Here is a 17992-nt window from a genome sequence, read left to right as displayed (position 1 = left end):
AAAAAGAGTTCCCTGACCGGGAATCGAACCCGGGCCGCGGCGGTGAGAGCGCCGAATCCTAACCACTAGACCACCAGGGAAGCTGGATAAGGTGTCTCCACATGTTCTGCTGTCCTGGCACCTCCAACACCGGGAGCTCGCTCGAGAGTTGATGGATCAATGGAATCTGTTCACGGGATTGACTGTGGAATCGTGATACCATAAGAGATGGCGACTGCCTAGGAACACCTTCGGTCAGCAGTAGAAGTTCAAGCCTGGTGATAATGCGGGACAGCAGGACACGTGGAGGCACAATCACCAATTTCTCTGGTGTGGCAACTGGTTAGGTTTTGGCGCTCCCTCCGCCCCCACTCGGGCTCGAATCCCCGTGAGGGAAATAGTATTTTGGTTTCATTTTCAAAGCAGTTCCACGAATGCCTGAATTAAAAGTATGTATATTATTGATTAATTCGGTAAAGTCACGTAAATAGAAATAAAAAGCAAACAAAATACAAAGGACAATATTTTTTCATAGCAACAAAAATAAAAAATGAATGGAAAATCATTAAAGCAAAAAACCATACAATAAAAACATACGAAGACAAAATTAAAAATTAATTGAAAATAATAAAAGCAAAAAACCTTCGCATTTTTAATTGTATTTAACTCTTTTTATTGTTGGTTTTTTTCTTTCATAATTTTCAATGCATTTTTATATTTATTTTATTTTTATTCTTTTTAAATGCATTTTTTATTATTTTTTGTTTTTAATTTACATGACTTTACCTAACGAACCAAGAATATGAATTCCTGCAGTCACGAAAGTTTTAAGTAAAAAAATAGTTAACTTTTTTATTTACGTAAAAAGTGTTCTTTGACAGGGATTCTTACCCAGGCCGCTGCGGTGAAATGGCAAATCCTAACCACTAGACTACCAGTGAAGCTGTTGGAGGTGCCTCCACGTGTCCTGCTATCCTGGCACCTCCAACACCGGGAGCTCGCTCGAGAGTTGATGGTGCATTGGAATCTGTTCACGAGATTTACGTGGAATCGTGAGACCATAAGAGATGGCGACTGCCTGGGGAACACTTCAGTCAGCAATCGAAGATCAAGCCTGATGATGATGCGGGACAGCAGGACACGTGGAGGTACATCTAACAACTTCCCTGGTGGTCTGGTGATTAAAATTCGAAGCTCTCAGTGCTGCGGTCTGGATTCAGTTCCCTGTCACGGAATGAGGCTCTTGGTGGCTTTTTTAAAGCAGTTACACTTTTCCGTAAAGAAGAAAATAACTTTTTTTATTGCTTATAAAAAAGAGTTCCCTGACCGGGAATCGAACCCGGGCCGCGGCGGTGAGAGCGCCGAATCCTAACCACTAGACCACCAGGGAAGCTGGTTAAGGTGTCTCCACATGTCCTGCTGTCCTGGCACCTCCAACACCGGGAGCTCGCTCGAGAGTTGATGGATCAATGGAATCTGTTCACGGGATTGACTGTGGAATCGTGATACCATAAGAGATGGCGACTGCCTGGGAACACCTTCGGTCAGCAGTAGAAGTTCAAGCCTGGTGATAATGCGGGACAGCAGGACACGTGGAGGCACAATCAGCAATTTCTCTGGTGTGGCAACTGGTTAGGTTTTGGCGCTCCCTCCGCCCCCACTCGGGCTCGAATCCCCGTGAGGGAAATAGTATTTTGGTTTCATTTTCAAAGCAGTTCCACGAATGCCTGAATTAAAAGTATGTATATTATTGATTAATTCGGTAAAGTCACGTAAATAGAAATAAAAAGCAAACAAAATACAAAGGACAATATTTTTTCATAGCAACAAAAATAAAAAATGAATGGAAAATCATTAAAGCAAAAAACCATACAATAAAAACATACGAAGGCAAAATTAAAAATTAATTGAAAATAATAAAAGCAAAAAACCTTCGCATTTTTAATTGTATTTAACTCTTTTTATTGTTGGTTTTTTTCTTTCATAATTTTCAATGCATTTTTATATTTATTTTATTTTTATTCTTTTTAAATGCATTTTTTATTATTTTTTGTTTTTTATTTACATGACTTTACCTAACGAACCAAGAATATGAATTCCTGCAGTCACGAAAGTTTTAAGTAAAAAAATAGTTAACTTTTTTATTTACGTAAAAAGTGTTATTTGACAGGGATTCTTACCCAGGCCGCTGCGGTGAAATGGCAAATCCTAACCACTAGACTACCAGTGAAGCTGTTGGAGGTGCCTCCACGTGTCCTGCTATCCTGGCACCTCCAACACCGGGAGCTCGCTCGAGAGTTGATGGTGCATTGGAATCTGTTCACGAGATTTACGTGGAATCGTGAGACCATAAGAGATGGCGACTGCCTGGGGAACACTTCAGTCAGCAATCGAAGATCAAGCCTGATGATGATGCGGGACAGCAGGACACGTGGAGGTACATCTAACAACTTCCCTGGTGGTCTGGTGATTAAAATTCGAAGCTCTCAGTGCTGCGGTCTGGATTCAGTTCGCTGTCACGGAATGAGGCTCTTGGTGTCTTTTTTAAAGCAGTTACACTTTTCCGTAAAGAAGAAAATAACTTTTTTTATTGCTTATAAAAAAGAGTTCCCTGACCGGGAATCGAACCCGGGCCACGGCGGTGAGAGCGCCGAATCCTAACCACTAGACCACCAGGGAAGCTGGTTAACGTGTCTCCACATGTCCTGCTGTCCTGGCACCTCCAACACCGGGAGCTCGCTCGAGAGTTGATGGATCAATGGAATCTGTTCACGGGATTGACTGTGGAATCGTGATACCATAAGAGATGGCGACTGCCTAGGAACACCTTCGGTCAGCAGTAGAAGTTCAAGCCTGGTGATAATGCGGGACAGCAGGACAAGTGGAGGTACAATCACCAATTTCTCTGGTGTGGCAACTGGTTAGGTTTTGGCGCTCCCTCCGCCCCCGCTCGGGATCGAATCCCCGTGAGGGAAATAGTATTTTGGTTTCATTTTCAAAGCAGTTCCACGAATGCCTGAATTAAAAGTATGTATATTATTGATTAATTCGGTAAAGCCACGTAAATAGAAATAAAAAGCAAACAAAATACAAAGGACAATATTTTTTCATAGCAACAAAAATAAAAAATGAATGGAAAATCATAAAAGCAAAAAACCATACAATAAAAACATACGAAGACAAAATTAAAAATTAATTGAAAATAATAAAAGCAAAAAACCTTCGCATTTTTAATTGTATTTAACTATTTTTATTGTTGGTTTTTTCTTTCATAATTTTCAATGCATTTTTATATTTATTTTATTTTTATTCTTTTTAAATGCATTTTTTTATTATTTTTTGTTTTTTATTTACATGACTTTACCTAACGAACCAAGAATATGAATTCCTGCAGTCACGAAAGTTTTAAGTAAAAAAATAGTTAACTTTTTTATTTACGTAAAAAGTGTTCTTTGACAGGGATTCTTACCCAGGCCGCTGCGGTGAAATGGCAAATCCTAACCACTAGACTACCAGTGAAGCTGTTGGAGGTGCCTCCACGTGTCCTGCTATCCTGGCACCTCCAACACCGGGAGCTCGCTCGAGAGTTGATGGTGTATTGGAATCTGTTCACGAGATTTACGTGGAATCGTGAGACCATAAGAGATGGCGACTGCCTGGGGAACACTTCAGTCAGCAATCGAAGATCAAGCCTGATGTTGATGCGGGACAGCAGGACACGTGGAGGTACATCTAACAACTTCCCTGGTGGTCTGGTGATTAAAATTCGAAGCTCTCAGTGCTGCGGTCTGGATTCAGTTCGCTGTCACGGAATGAGGCTCTTGGTGTCTTTTTTAAAGCAGTTACACTTTTCCGTAAAGAAGAAAATAACTTTTTTTATTGCTTATAAAAAAGAGTTCCCTGACCGGGAATCGAACCCGGGCCGCGGCGGTGAGAGCGCCGAATCCTAACCACTAGACCACCAGGGAAGCCTGTTAAGGTGTCTCCACATGTCCTGCTGTCCTGGCACCTCCAACACCGGGAGCTCGCTCGAGAGTTGATGGATCAATGGAATCTGTTCACGGGATTGACTGTGGAATCGTGATACCATAAGAGATGGCGACTGCCTAGGAACACCTTCGGTCAGCAGTAGAAGTTCAAGCCTGGTGATAATGCGGGACAGCAGGACACGTGGAGGCACAATCACCAATTTCTCTGGTGTGGCAACTGGTTAGGTTTTGGCGCTCCCTCCGCCCCCACTCGGGCTCGAATCCCCGTGAGGGAAATAGTATTTTGGTTTCATTTTCAAAGCAGTTCCACGAATGCCTGAATTAAAAGTATGTATATTATTGATTAATTCGGTAAAGTCACGTAAATAGAAATAAAAAGCAAACAAAATACAAAGGACAATATTTTTTCATAGCAACAAAAATAAAAAATGAATGGAAAATCATTAAAGCAAAAAACCATACAATAAAAACATACGAAGACAAAATTAAAAATTAATTGAAAATAATAAAAGCAAAAAACCTTCGCATTTTTAATTGTATTTAACTCTTTTTATTGTTGGTTTTTTTCTTTCATAATTTTCAATGCATTTTTATATTTATTTTATTTGTATTATTTTTAAATGCATTTTTTATTATTTTTTGTTTTTTATTTACATGACTTTACCTAACGAACCAAGAATATGAATTCCTGCAGTCACGAAAGTTTTAAGTAAAAAAATAGTTAACTTTTTTATTTACGTAAAAAGTGTTATTTGACAGGGATTCTTACCCAGGCCGCTGCGGTGAAATGGCAAATCCTAACCACTAGACTACCAGTGAAGCTGTTGGAGGTGCCTCCACGTGTCCTGCTATCCTGGCACCTCCAACACCGGGAGCTCGCTCGAGAGTTGATGGTGCATTGGAATCTGTTCACGAGATTTACGTGGAATCGTGAGACCATAAGAGATGGCGACTGCCTGGGGAACACTTCAGTCAGCAATCGAAGATCAAGCCTGATGATGATGCGGGACAGCAGGACACGTGGAGGTACATCTAACAACTTCCCTGGTGGTCTGGTGATTAAAATTCGAAGCTCTCAGTGCTGCGGTCTGGATTCAGTTCGCTGTCACGGAAGGAGGCTCTTGGTGTCTTTTTTAAAGCAGTTACACTTTTCCGTAAAGAAGAAAATAACTTTTTTTATTGCTTATAAAAAAGAGTTCCCTGACCGGGAATCGAACCCGGGCCACGGCGGTGAGAGCGCCGAATCCTAACCACTAGACCACCAGGGAAGCTGGTTAAGGTGTCTCCACATGTCCTGCTGTCCTGGCACCTCCAACACCGGGAGCTCGCTCGAGAGTTGATGGATCAATGGAATCTGTTCACGGGATTGACTGTGGAATCGTGATACCATAAGAGATGGCGACTGCCTAGGAACACCTTCGGTCAGCAGTAGAAGTTCAAGCCTGGTGATAATGCGGGACAGCAGGACAAGTGGAGGCACAATCACCAATTTCTCTGGTGTGGCAACTGGTTAGGTTTTGGCGCTCCCTCCGCCCCCGCTCGGGATCGAATCCCCGTGAGGGAAATAGTATTTTGGTTTCATTTTCAAAGCAGTTCCACGAATGCCTGAATTAAAAGTATGTATATTATTGATTAATTCGGTAAAGCCACGTAAATAGAAATAAAAAGCAAACAAAATACAAAGGACAATATTTTTTCATAGCAACAAAAATAAAAAATGAATGGAAAATCATAAAAGCAAAAAACCATACAATAAAAACATACGAAGACAAAATTAAAAATTAATTGAAAATAATAAAAGCAAAAAACCTTCGCATTTTTAATTGTATTTAACTATTTTTATTGTTGGTTTTTTCTTTCATAATTTTCAATGCATTTTTATATTTATTTTATTTTTATTCTTTTTAAATGCATTTTTTTATTATTTTTTGTTTTTTATTTACATGACTTTACCTAACGAACCAAGAATATGAATTCCTGCAGTCACGAAAGTTTTAAGTAAAAAAATAGTTAACTTTTTTATTTACGTAAAAAGTGTTCTTTGACAGGGATTCTTACCCAGGCCGCTGCGGTGAAATGGCAAATCCTAACCACTAGACTACCAGTGAAGCTGTTGGAGGTGCCTCCACGTGTCCTGCTATCCTGGCACCTCCAACACCGGGAGCTCGCTCGAGAGTTGATGGTGCATTGGAATCTGTTCACGAGATTTACGTGGAATCGTGAGACCATAAGAGATGGCGACTGCCTGGGGAACACTTCAGTCAGCAATCGAAGATCAAGCCTGATGTTGATGCGGGACAGCAGGACACGTGGAGGTACATCTAACAACTTCCCTGGTGGTCTGGTGATTAAAATTCGAAGCTCTCAGTGCTGCGGTCTGGATTCAGTTCGCTGTCACGGAATGAGGCTCTTGGTGTCTTTTTTAAAGCAGTTACACTTTTCCGTAAAGAAGAAAATAACTTTTTTTATTGCTTATAAAAAAGAGTTCCCTGACCGGGAATCGAACCCGGGCCGCGGCGGTGAGAGCGCCGAATCCTAACCACTAGACCACCAGGGAAGCTGGTTAAGGTGTCTCCACATGTCCTGCTGTCCTGGCACCTCCAACACCGGGAGCTCGCTCGAGAGTTGATGGATCAATGGAATCTGTTCACGGGATTGACTGTGGAATCGTGATACCATAAGAGATGGCGACTGCCTAGGAACACCTTCGGTCAGCAGTAGAAGTTCAAGCCTGGTGATAATGCGGGACAGCAGGACACGTGGAGGCACAATCACCACTTTCTCTGGTGTGGCAACTGGTTAGGTTTTGGCGCTCCCTCCGCCCCCGCTCGGGATCGAATCCCCGTGAGGGAAATAGTATTTTGGTTTCATTTTCAAAGCAGTTCCACGAATGCCTGAATTAAAAGTATGTATATTATTGATTAATTCGGTAAAGTCACGTAAATAGAAATAAAAAGCAAACAAAATACAAAGGACAATATTTTTTCATAGCAACAAAAATAAAAAATGAATGGAAATCATTAAAGCAAAAAACCATACAATAAAAACATACGAAGACAAAATTAAAAATTAATTGAAAATAATAAAAGCAAAAAACCTTCGCATTTTTAATTGTATTTAACTCTTTTTATTGTTGGTTTTTTTCTTTCATAATTTTCAATGCATTTTTATATTTATTTTATTTTTATTCTTTTTAAATGCATTTTTTATTATTTTTTGTTTTTTATTTACATGACTTTACCTAACGAACCAAGAATATGAATTCCTGCAGTCACGAAAGTTTTAAGTAAAAAAATAGTTAACTTTTTTATTTACGTAAAAAGTGTTCTTTGACAGGGATTCTTACCCAGGCCGCTGCGGTGAAATGGCAAATCCTAACCACTAGACTACCAGTGAAGCTGTTGGAGGTGCCTCCACGTGTCCTGCTATCCTGGCACCTCCAACACCGGGAGCTCGCTCGAGAGTTGATGGTGCATTGGAATCTGTTCACGAGATTTACGTGGAATCGTGAGACCATAAGAGATGGCGACTGCCTGGGGAACACTTCAGTCAGCAATCGAAGATCAAGCCTGATGATGATGCGGGACAGCAGGACACGTGGAGGTACATCTAACAACTTCCCTGGTGATCTGGTGATTAAAATTCGAAGCTCTCAGTGCTGCGGTCTGGATTCAGTTCGCTGTCACGGAATGAGGCTCTTGGTGTCTTTTTTAAAGCAGTTACACTTTTCCGTAAAGAAGAAAATAACTTTTTTTATTGCTTATAAAAAAGAGTTCCCTGACCGGGAATCGAACCCGGGCCGCGGCGGTGAGAGCGCCGAATCCTAACCACTAGACCACCAGGGAAGCTGGTTAAGGTGTCTCCACATGTCCTGCTGTCCTGGCACCTCCAACACCGGGAGCTCGCTCGAGAGTTGATGGATCAATGGAATCTGTTCACGGGATTGACTGTGGAATCGTGATACCATAAGAGATGGCGACTGCCTAGGAACACCTTCGGTCAGCAGTAGAAGTTCAAGCCTGGTGATAATGCGGGACAGCAGGACACGTGGAGGCACAATCACCAATTTCTCTGGTGTGGCAACTGGTTAGGTTTTGGCGCTCCCTCCGCCCCCGCTCGGGATCGAATCCCCGTGAGGGAAATAGTATTTTGGTTTCATTTTCAAAGCAGTTCCACGAATGCCTGAATTAAAAGTATGTATATTATTGATTAATTCGGTAAAGTCACGTAAATAGAAATAAAAAGCAAACAAAATACAAAGGACAATATTTTTTCATAGCAACAAAAATAAAAAATGAATGGAAAATCATAAAAGCAAAAAACCATACAATAAAAACATACGAAGACAAAATTAAAAATTAATTGAAAATAATAAAAGCAAAAAACCTTCGCATTTTTAATTGTATTTAACTCTTTTTATTGTTGGTTTTTTTCTTTCATAATTTTCAATGCATTTTTATATTTATTTTATTTTTATTTTTTTTAAATGCATTTTTTATTATTTTTTGTTTTTTATTTACATGACTTTACCTAACGAACCAAGAATATGAATTCCTGCAGTCACGAAAGTTTTAAGTAAAAAAATAGTTAACTTTTTTATTTACGTAAAAAGTGTTCTTTGACAGGGATTCTTACCCAGGCCGCTGCGGTGAAATGGCAAATCCTAACCACTAGACTACCAGTGAAGCTGTTGGAGGTGCCTCCACGTGTCCTGCTATCCTGGCACCTCCAACACCGGGAGCTCGCTCGAGAGTTGATGGTGCATTGGAATCTGTTCACGAGATTTACGTGGAATCGTGAGACCATAAGAGATGGCGACTGCCTGGGGAACACTTCAGTCAGCAATCGAAGATCAAGCCTGATGATGATGCGGGACAGCAGGACACGTGGAGGTACATCTAACAACTTCCCTGGTGGTCTGGTGATTAAAATTCGAAGCTCTCAGTGCTGCGGTCTGGATTCAGTTCCCTGTCACGGAATGAGGCTCTTGGTGGCTTTTTTAAAGCAGTTACACTTTTCCGTAAAGAAGAAAATAACTTTTTTTATTGCTTATAAAAAAGAGTTCCCTGACCGGGAATCGAACCCGGGCCGCGGCGGTGAGAGCGCCGAATCCTAACCACTAGACCACCAGGGAAGCTGGATAAGGTGTCTCCACATGTCCTGCTGTCCTGGCACCTCCAACACCGGGAGCTCGCTCGAGAGTTGATGGATCAATGGAATCTGTTCACGGGATTGACTGTGGAATCGTGATACCATAAGAGATGGCGACTGCCTAGGAACACCTTCGGTCAGCAGTAGAAGTTCAAGCCTGGTGATAATGCGGGACAGCAGGACACGTGGAGGCACAATCACCAATTTCTCTGGTGTGGCAACTGGTTAGGTTTTGGCGCTCCCTCCGCCCCCACTCGGGCTCGAATCCCCGTGAGGGAAATAGTATTTTGGTTTCATTTTCAAAGCAGTTCCACGAATGCCTGAATTAAAAGTATGTATATTATTGATTAATTCGGTAAAGTCACGTAAATAGAAATAAAAAGCAAACAAAATACAAAGGACAATATTTTTTCATAGCAACAAAAATAAAAAATGAATGGAAAATCATTAAAGCAAAAAACCATACAATAAAAACATACGAAGACAAAATTAAAAATTAATTGAAAATAATAAAAGCAAAAAACCTTCGCATTTTTAATTGTATTTAACTCTTTTTATTGTTGGTTTTTTTCTTTCGTAATTTTCAATGCATTTTTATATTTATTTTATTTTTATTCTTTTTAAATGCATTTTTTATTATTTTTTGTTTTTTTATTTACATGACTTTACCTAACGAACCAAGAATATGAATTCCTGCAGTCACGAAAGTTTTAAGTAAAAAAATAGTTAACTTTTTATTTACGTAAAAAGTGTTCTTTGACAGGGATTCTTACCCAGGCCGCTGCGGTGAAATGGCAAATCCTAACCACTAGACTACCAGTGAAGCTGTTGGAGGTGCCTCCACGTGTCCTGCTATCCTGGCACCTCTAACACCGGGAGCTCGCTCGAGAGTTGATGGTGCATTGGAATCTGTTCACGAGATTTACGTGGAATCGTGAGACCATAAGAGATGGCGACTGCCTGGGGAACACTTCAGTCAGCAATCGAAGATCAAGCCTGATGATGATGCGGGACAGCAGGACACGTGGAGGTACATCTAACAACTTCCCTGGTGGTCTGGTGATTAAAATTTGAAGCTCTCAGTGCTGCGGTCTGGATTCAGTTCGCTGTCACGGAATGAGGCTCTTGGTGTATTTTTTAAAGCAGTTACACTTTTCCGTAAAGAAGAAAATAACTTTTTTATTGCTTATAAAAAAGAGTTCCCTGACCGGGAATCGAACCCGGGCCGCGGCAGTGAGAGCGCCGAATCCTAACCACTAGACCACCAGGGAAGCTGGTTAAGGTATCTCCACATGTCCTGCTGTCCTGGCACCTCCAACACCGGGAGCTCGCTCGAGAGTTGATGGATCAATGGAATCTGTTCACGGGATTGACTGTGGAATCGTGATACCATAAGAGATGGCGACTGCCTAGGAACACCTTCGGTCAGCAGTAGAAGTTCAAGCCTGGTGATAATGCGGGACAGCAGGACACGTGGAGGCACAATCACCAATTTCTCTGGTGTGGCAACTGGTTAGGTTTTGGCGCTCCCTCCGCCCCCGCTCGGGATCGAATCCCCGTGAGGGAAATAGTATTTTGGTTTCATTTTCAAAGCAGTTCCACGAATGCCTGAATTAAAAGTATGTATATTATTGATTAATTCGGTAAAGTCACGTAAATAGAAATAAAAAGCAAACAAAATACAAAGGACAATATTTTTTCATAGCAACAAAAATAAAAAATGAATGGAAAATCATAAAAGCAAAAAACCATACAATAAAAACATACGAAGACAAAATTAAAAATTAATTGAAAATAATAAAAGCAAAAAACCTTCGCATTTTTAATTGTATTTAACTCTTTTTATTGTTGGTTTTTTTCTTTCATAATTTTCTATGCATTTTTATATTTTTTCATTTTTTTATTTTTTTTAAATGCATTTTTTATTATTTTTTGTTTTTTATTTACATGACTTTACCTAACGAACCAAGAATATGAATTCCTGCAGTCACGAAAGTTTTAAGTAAAAAAATAGTTAACTTTTTTATTTACGTAAAAAGTGTTCTTTGACAGGGATTCTTACCCAGGCCGCTGCGGTGAAATGGCAAATCCTAACCACTAGACTACCAGTGAAGCTGTTGGAGGTGCCTCCACGTGTCCTGCTATCCTGGCACCTCCAACACCGGGAGCTCGCTCGAGAGTTGATGGTGCATTGGAATCTGTTCACGAGATTTACGTGGAATCGTGAGACCATAAGAGATTCTTTTGTTTGGTTTTTTCGGTTAAGTCACGTCTAAAAATAAAATAATAAATTAAAATAACATATTACGACGTTTCGATTGCAACACAAGCAATCATCATCAGGTATAAAAGAAATAGCAACAAAAATCTAACTAGAAAACTATAGACAGACATACAAGCAGACAGACATCACAACGGCACACAGAGAGAGGACACAAATCGGCACAAAGAGAGGGGTCGTTTCTGTGACGGTCCCTTAAATATAGAGAGGGGGGGCGGGGACGGAGAGAGGGAGGGGGCAGAGAGAATTAGCATATCAATGAGTGTACGGCAACGTACTGCTGTTGCAAGTAAGATGACAATGTGGAACGGGCACGCAAAATTGAAAACGGGCACGCAAAATTGAAAATTAGGAGACAGGCACACGAAAATTAAATAACCTAGCAAAATATCGAAATGTGATGTAATACAACACAGAGAGTCGGTTAACACACAATTAACGCATAGCCTGGTTGATTACGTGTTTCAAAATTTGCTAAGTTAGAATTTTAAGTGTGAAAATTCCAAAGAGAGGACACAGGCAGAGAGAACAAATAGTCAGAAAGAAAAAGGATAAGCTTAAAACTTCCCCGTAGAAGTGGTTCAATCTTAATTTAGGAGCTTTCGTGACTGCAGGAATTATTCTTTGGTTTTTTTCGGTTAAGTCACGTCTAAAAATAAAATAATAAATTAAAATAACATATTACGACGTTTCGATTGCAACACAAGCAATCATCATCAGGTATAAAAGAAATAGCAACAAAAATCTAACTAGAAAACTATAGACAGACATACAAGCAGACAGACATCACAACGGCACACAGAGAGAGGACACAAATCGGCACAAAGAGAGGGGTCGTTTCTGTGACGGTCCCTTAAATATAGAGAGGGGGGGCGGGGACGGAGAGAGGGAGGGGGCAGAGAGAATTAGCATATCAATGAGTGTACGGCAACGTACTGCTGTTGCAAGTAAGATGACAATGTGGAACGGGCACGCAAAATTGAAAACGGGCACGCAAAATTGAAAATTAGGAGACAGGCACACGAAAATTAAATAACCTAGCAAAATATCGAAATGTGATGTAATACAACACAGAGAGTCGGTTAACACACAATTAACGCATAGCCTGGTTGATTACGTGTTTCAAAATTTGCTAAGTTAGAATTTTAAGTGTGAAAATTCCAAAGAGAGGACACAGGCAGAGAGAACAAATAGTCAGAAAGAAAAAGGATAAGCTTAAAACTTCCCCGTAGAAGTGGTTCAATCTTAATTTAGGAGCTTTCGTGACTGCAGGAATTATTCTTTGGTTTTTTTCGGTTAAGTCACGTCTAAAAATAAAATAATCAATTAAAATAACATATTACGACGTTTCGATTGCAACACAAGCAATCATCATCAGGTATAAAAGAAATAGCAACAAAAATCTAACTAGAAAACTATAGACAGACATACAAGCAGACAGACATCACAACGGCACACAGAGAGAGGACACAAATCGGCACAAAGAGAGGGGTCGTTTCTGTGACGGTCCCTTAAATATAGAGAGGGGGGGCGGGGACGGAGAGAGGGAGGGGGCAGAGAGAATTTGCATATCAATGAGTGTACGGCAACGTACTGCTGTTGCAAGTAAGATGACAATGTGGAACGGGCACGCAAAATTGAAAACGGGCACGCAAAATTGAAAATTAGGAGACCGGCACACGAAAATTAAATAACCTAGCAAAATATCGAAATGTGATGTAATACAACACAGAGAGTCGGTTAACACACAATTAACGCATAGCCTGGTTGATTACGTGTTTCAAAATTTGCTAAGTTAGAATTTTAAGTGTGAAAATTCCAAAGAGAGGACACAGGCAGAGAGAACAAATAGTCAGAAAGAAAAAGGATAAGCTTAAAACTTCCCCGTAGAAGTGGTTCAATCTTAATTTAGGAGCTTTCGTGACTGCAGGAATTATTCTTTGGTTTTTTTCGGTTAAGTCACGTCTAAAAATAAAATAATAAATTAAAATAACATATTACGACGTTTCGATTGCAACACAAGCAATCATCATCAGGTATAAAAGAAATAGCAACAAAAATCTAACTAGAAAACTATAGACAGACATACAAGCAGACAGACATCACAACGGCACACAGAGAGAGGACACAAATCGGCACAAAGAGAGGGGTCGTTTCTGTGACGGTCCCTTAAATATAGAGAGGGGGGGCGGGGACGGAGAGAGGGAGGGGGCAGAGAGAATTTGCATATCAATGAGTGTACGGCAACGTACTGCTGTTGCAAGTAAGATGACAATGTGGAACGGGCACGCAAAATTGAAAACGGGCACGCAAAATTGAAAATTAGGAGACAGGCACACGAAAAATAAATAACCTAGCAAAATATCGAAATGTGATGTAATACAACACAGAGAGTCGGTTAACACACAATTAACACATAGCCTGGTTGATTACGTGTTTCAAAATTTGCTAAGTTAGAATTTTAAGTGTGAAAATTCCAAAGAGAGGACACAGGCAGAGAGAACAAATAGTCAGAAAGAAAAAGGATAAGCTTAAAACTTCCCCGTAGAAGTGGTTCAATCTTAATTTAGGAGCTTTCGTGACTGCAGGAATTATTCTTTGGTTTTTTTTTCGGTTAAGTCACGTCTAAAAATAAAATAATAAATTAAAATAACATATTACGACGTTTCGATTGCAACACAAGCAATCATCATCAGGTATAAAAGAAATAGCAACAAAAATCTAACTAGAAAACTATAGACAGACATACAAGCAGACAGACATCACAACGGCACACAGAGAGAGGACACAAATCGGCACAAAGAGAGGGGTCGTTTCTGTGACGGTCCCTTAAATATAGAGAGGGGGGGCGGGGACGGAGAGAGGGAGGGGGCAGAGAGAATTAGCATATCAATGAGTGTACGGCAACGTACTGCTGTTGCAAGTAAGATGACAATGTGGAACGGGCACGCAAAATTGAAAACGGGCACGCAAAATTGAAAATTAGGAGACAGGCACACGAAAATTAAATAACCTAGCAAAATATCGAAATGTGATGTAATACAACACAGAGAGTCGGTTAACACACAATTAACGCATAGCCTGGTTGATTACGTGTTTCAAAATTTGCTAAGTTAGAATTTTAAGTGTGAAAATTCCAAAGAGAGGACACAGGCAGAGAGAACAAATAGTCAGAAAGAAAAAGGATAAGCTTAAAACTTCCCCGTAGAAGTGGTTCAATCTTAATTTAGGAGCTTTCGTGACTGCAGGAATTATTCTTTGGTTTTTTTTTCGGTTAAGTCACGTCTAAAAATAAAATAAAAAATTAAAATAACATATTACGACGTTTCGATTGCAACACAAGCAATCATCAGGTATAAAAGAAATAGCAACAAAAATCTAACTAGAAAACTATAGACAGACATACAAGCAGACAGACATCACAACGGCACACAGAGAGAGGACACAAATCGGCACAAAGAGAGGGGTCGTTTCTGTGACGGTCCCTTAAATATAGAGAGGGGGGGCGGGGACGGAGAGAGGGAGGGGGCAGAGAGAATTAGCATATCAATGAGTGTACGGCAACGTACTGCTGTTGCAAGTAAGATGACAATGTGGAACGGGCACGCAAAATTGAAAACGGGCACGCAAAATTGAAAATTAGGAGACAGGCACACGAAAATTAAATAACCTAGCAAAATATCGAAATGTGATGTAATACAACACAGAGAGTCGGTTAACACACAATTAACGCATAGCCTGGTTGATTACGTGTTTCAAAATTTGCTAAGTTAGAATTTTAAGTGTGAAAATTCCAAAGAGAGGACACAGGCAGAGAGAACAAATAGTCATTTATTATTTTATTTTTAGACGTGACTTAACCGAAAAAAAACAAAGAATAATTCCTGCAGTCACGAAAGCTCCTAAATTAAGATTCAACCACTTCTACGGGGAAGTTTTAAGCTTATCCTTTTTCTTTCTGACTATTTGTTCTCTCTGCCTGTGTCCTCTCTTTGGAATTTTCACACTTAAAATTCTAACTTAGCAAATTTTGAAACACGTAATCAACCAGGCTATGCGTTAATTGTGTGTTAACCGACTCTCTGTGTTGTATTACATCACATTTCGATATTTTGCTAGGTTATTTAATTTTCGTGTGCCTGTCTCCTAATTTTCAATTTTGCGTGCCCGTTTTCAATTTTGCGTGCCCGTTCCACATTGTCATCTTACTTGCAACAGCAGTACGTTGCCGTACACTCATTGATATGCTAATTCTCTCTGCCCCCTCCCTCTCTCCGTCCCCGCCCCCCCTCTCTATATTTAAGGGACCGTCACAGAAACGACCCCTCTCTTTGTGCCGATTTGTGTCCTCTCTCTGTGTGCCGTTGTGATGTCTGTCTGCTTGTATGTCTGTCTATAGTTTTCTAGTTAGATTTTTGTTGCTATTTCTTTTATACCTGATGATGATTGCTTGTGTTGCAATCGAAACGTCGTAATATGTTATTTTAATTTATTATTTTATTTTTAGACGTGACTTAACCGAAAAAAAAACCAAAGAATAATTCCTGCAGTCACGAAAGCTCCTAAATTAAGATTGAACCACTTCTACGGGGAAGTTTTAAGCTTATCCTTTTTCTTTCTGACTATTTGTTCTCTCTGCCTGTGTCCTCTCTTTGGAATTTTCACACTTAAAATTCTAACTTAGCAAATTTTGAAACACGTAATCAACCAGGCTATGCGTTAATTGTGTGTTAACCGACTCTCTGTGTTGTATTACATCACATTTCGATATTTTGCTAGGTTATTTAATTTTCGTGTGCCTGTCTCCTAATTTTCAATTTTGCGTGCCCGTTTTCAATTTTGCGTGCCCGTTCCACATTGTCATCTTACTTGCAACAGCAGTACGTTGCCGTACACTCATTGATATGCTAATTCTCTCTGCCCCCTCCTTCTCTCCGTCCCCGCCCCCCCTCTCTATATTTAAGGGACCGTCACAGAAACGACCCCTCTCTTTGTGCCGATTTGTGTCCTCTCTCTGTGTGCCGTTGTGATGTCTGTCTGCTTGTATGTCTGTCTATAGTTTTCTAGTTAGATTTTTGTTGCTATTTCTTTTATACCTGATGATGATTGCTTGTGTTGCAATCGAAACGTCGTAATATGTTATTTTAATTTATTATTTTATTTTTAGACGTGACTTAACCGAAAAAAAAACAAAGAATAATTCCTGCAGTCACGAAAGCTCCTAAATTAAGATTGAACCACTTCTACGGGGAAGTTTTAAGCTTATCTTTTTTCTTTCTGACTATTTTTTCTCTCTGCCTGTGTCCTCTCTTTGGAATTTTCACACTTAAAATTCTAACTTAGCAAATTTTGAAACACGTAATCAACCAGGCTATGCGTTAATTGTGTGTTAACCGACTCTCTGTGTTGTATTACATCACATTTCGATATTTTGCTAGGTTATTTAATTTTCGTGTGCCTGTCTCCTAATTTTCAATTTTGCGTGCCCGTTTTCAATTTTGCGTGCCCGTTCCACATTGTCATCTTACTTGCAACAGCAGTACGTTGCCGTACACTCATTGATATGCTAATTCTCTCTGCCCCCTCCCTCTCTCCGTCCCCGCCCCCCCTCTCTATATTTAAGGGACCGTCACAGAAACGACCCCTCTCTTTGTGCCGATTTGTGTCCTCTCTCTGTGTGCCGTTGTGATGTCTGTCTGCTTGTATGTCTGTCTATAGTTTTCTAGTTAGATTTTTGTTGCTATTTCTTTTATACCTGATGATGATTGCTTGTGTTGCAATCGAAACGTCGTAATATGTTATTTTAATTGATTATTTTATTTTTAGACGTGACTTAACCGAAAAAAACCAAAGAATAATTCCTGCAGTCACGAAAGCTCCTAAATTAAGATTGAACCATAAGAGATGGCGACTGCCTGGGGAACACTTCAGTCAGCAATCGAAGATCAAGCCTGATGATGATGCGGGACAGCAGGACACGTGGAGGTACATCTAACAACTTCCCTGGTGGTCTGGTGATTAAAATTCGAAGCTCTCAGTGCTGCGGTCTGGATTCAGTTCCCTGTCACGGAATGAGGCTCTTGGTGGCTTTTTTAAAGCAGTTACACTTTTCCGTAAAGAAGAAAATAACTTTTTTTATTGCTTATAAAAAAGAGTTCCCTGACCGGGAATCAAACCCGGGCCGCGGCGGTGAGAGCGCCGAATCCTAACCACTAGACCACCAGGGAAGCTGGTTAAGGTGTCTCCACATGTCCTGCTGTCCTGGCACCTCCAACACCGGGAGCTCGCTCGAGAGTTGATGGATCAATGGAATCTGTTCGCGGGATTGACTGTGGAATCGTGATACCATAAGAGATGGCGACTGCCTAGGAACACCTTCGGTCAGCAGTAGAAGTTCAAGCCTGGTGATAATGCGGGACAGCAGGACACGTGGAGGCACAATCACCAATTTCTCTGGTGTGGCAACTGGTTAGGTTTTGGCGCTCCCTCCGCCCCCGCTCGGGATCGAATCCCCGTGAGGGAAATAGTATTTTGGTTTCATTTTCAAAGCAGTTCCACGAATGCCTGAATTAAAAGTATGTATATTATTGAT

The 17992-nt window shown here is 40.4% G+C and overlaps 10 non-coding genes across 10 annotated transcripts; all 10 read right to left on the bottom strand.

The window, feature by feature from the left end:
- Positions 1-8: 8 nt before the first annotated feature.
- Positions 9-80, bottom strand: TRNAE-CUC (transfer RNA glutamic acid (anticodon CUC)). Its single transcript has one exon. It is a non-coding gene; the product is annotated as a tRNA-Glu (tRNA).
- A 1217-nt stretch (positions 81-1297) lies between these two features.
- TRNAE-CUC (transfer RNA glutamic acid (anticodon CUC)) lies at positions 1298-1369 on the bottom strand. The gene has a single exon. It is a non-coding gene; the product is annotated as a tRNA-Glu (tRNA).
- Positions 1370-2586: 1217 nt separating this feature from the next.
- On the bottom strand, positions 2587-2658 carry TRNAE-CUC (transfer RNA glutamic acid (anticodon CUC)). Its single transcript has one exon. It is a non-coding gene; the product is annotated as a tRNA-Glu (tRNA).
- Positions 2659-3875: 1217 nt separating this feature from the next.
- TRNAE-CUC (transfer RNA glutamic acid (anticodon CUC)) lies at positions 3876-3947 on the bottom strand. The gene has a single exon. It is a non-coding gene; the product is annotated as a tRNA-Glu (tRNA).
- Positions 3948-5164: 1217 nt separating this feature from the next.
- On the bottom strand, positions 5165-5236 carry TRNAE-CUC (transfer RNA glutamic acid (anticodon CUC)). Its single transcript has one exon. It is a non-coding gene; the product is annotated as a tRNA-Glu (tRNA).
- A 1217-nt stretch (positions 5237-6453) lies between these two features.
- Positions 6454-6525, bottom strand: TRNAE-CUC (transfer RNA glutamic acid (anticodon CUC)). The gene has a single exon. It is a non-coding gene; the product is annotated as a tRNA-Glu (tRNA).
- A 1216-nt stretch (positions 6526-7741) lies between these two features.
- TRNAE-CUC (transfer RNA glutamic acid (anticodon CUC)) lies at positions 7742-7813 on the bottom strand. The gene has a single exon. It is a non-coding gene; the product is annotated as a tRNA-Glu (tRNA).
- Positions 7814-9030: 1217 nt separating this feature from the next.
- TRNAE-CUC (transfer RNA glutamic acid (anticodon CUC)) lies at positions 9031-9102 on the bottom strand. The gene has a single exon. It is a non-coding gene; the product is annotated as a tRNA-Glu (tRNA).
- A 1216-nt stretch (positions 9103-10318) lies between these two features.
- TRNAE-CUC (transfer RNA glutamic acid (anticodon CUC)) lies at positions 10319-10390 on the bottom strand. The gene has a single exon. It is a non-coding gene; the product is annotated as a tRNA-Glu (tRNA).
- A 7165-nt stretch (positions 10391-17555) lies between these two features.
- On the bottom strand, positions 17556-17627 carry TRNAE-CUC (transfer RNA glutamic acid (anticodon CUC)). Its single transcript has one exon. It is a non-coding gene; the product is annotated as a tRNA-Glu (tRNA).
- Between the last annotated feature and the right edge of the window lie 365 nt (positions 17628-17992).

The sequence above is a fragment of the Lampetra fluviatilis genome, chromosome 14 (genome assembly GCF_964198595.1).
Source record: "Lampetra fluviatilis chromosome 14, kcLamFluv1.1, whole genome shotgun sequence".
Taxonomy (NCBI): Eukaryota; Metazoa; Chordata; class Hyperoartia; order Petromyzontiformes; family Petromyzontidae; genus Lampetra; species Lampetra fluviatilis.
This window is presented reverse-complemented; position numbering and strand designations above follow the sequence as displayed.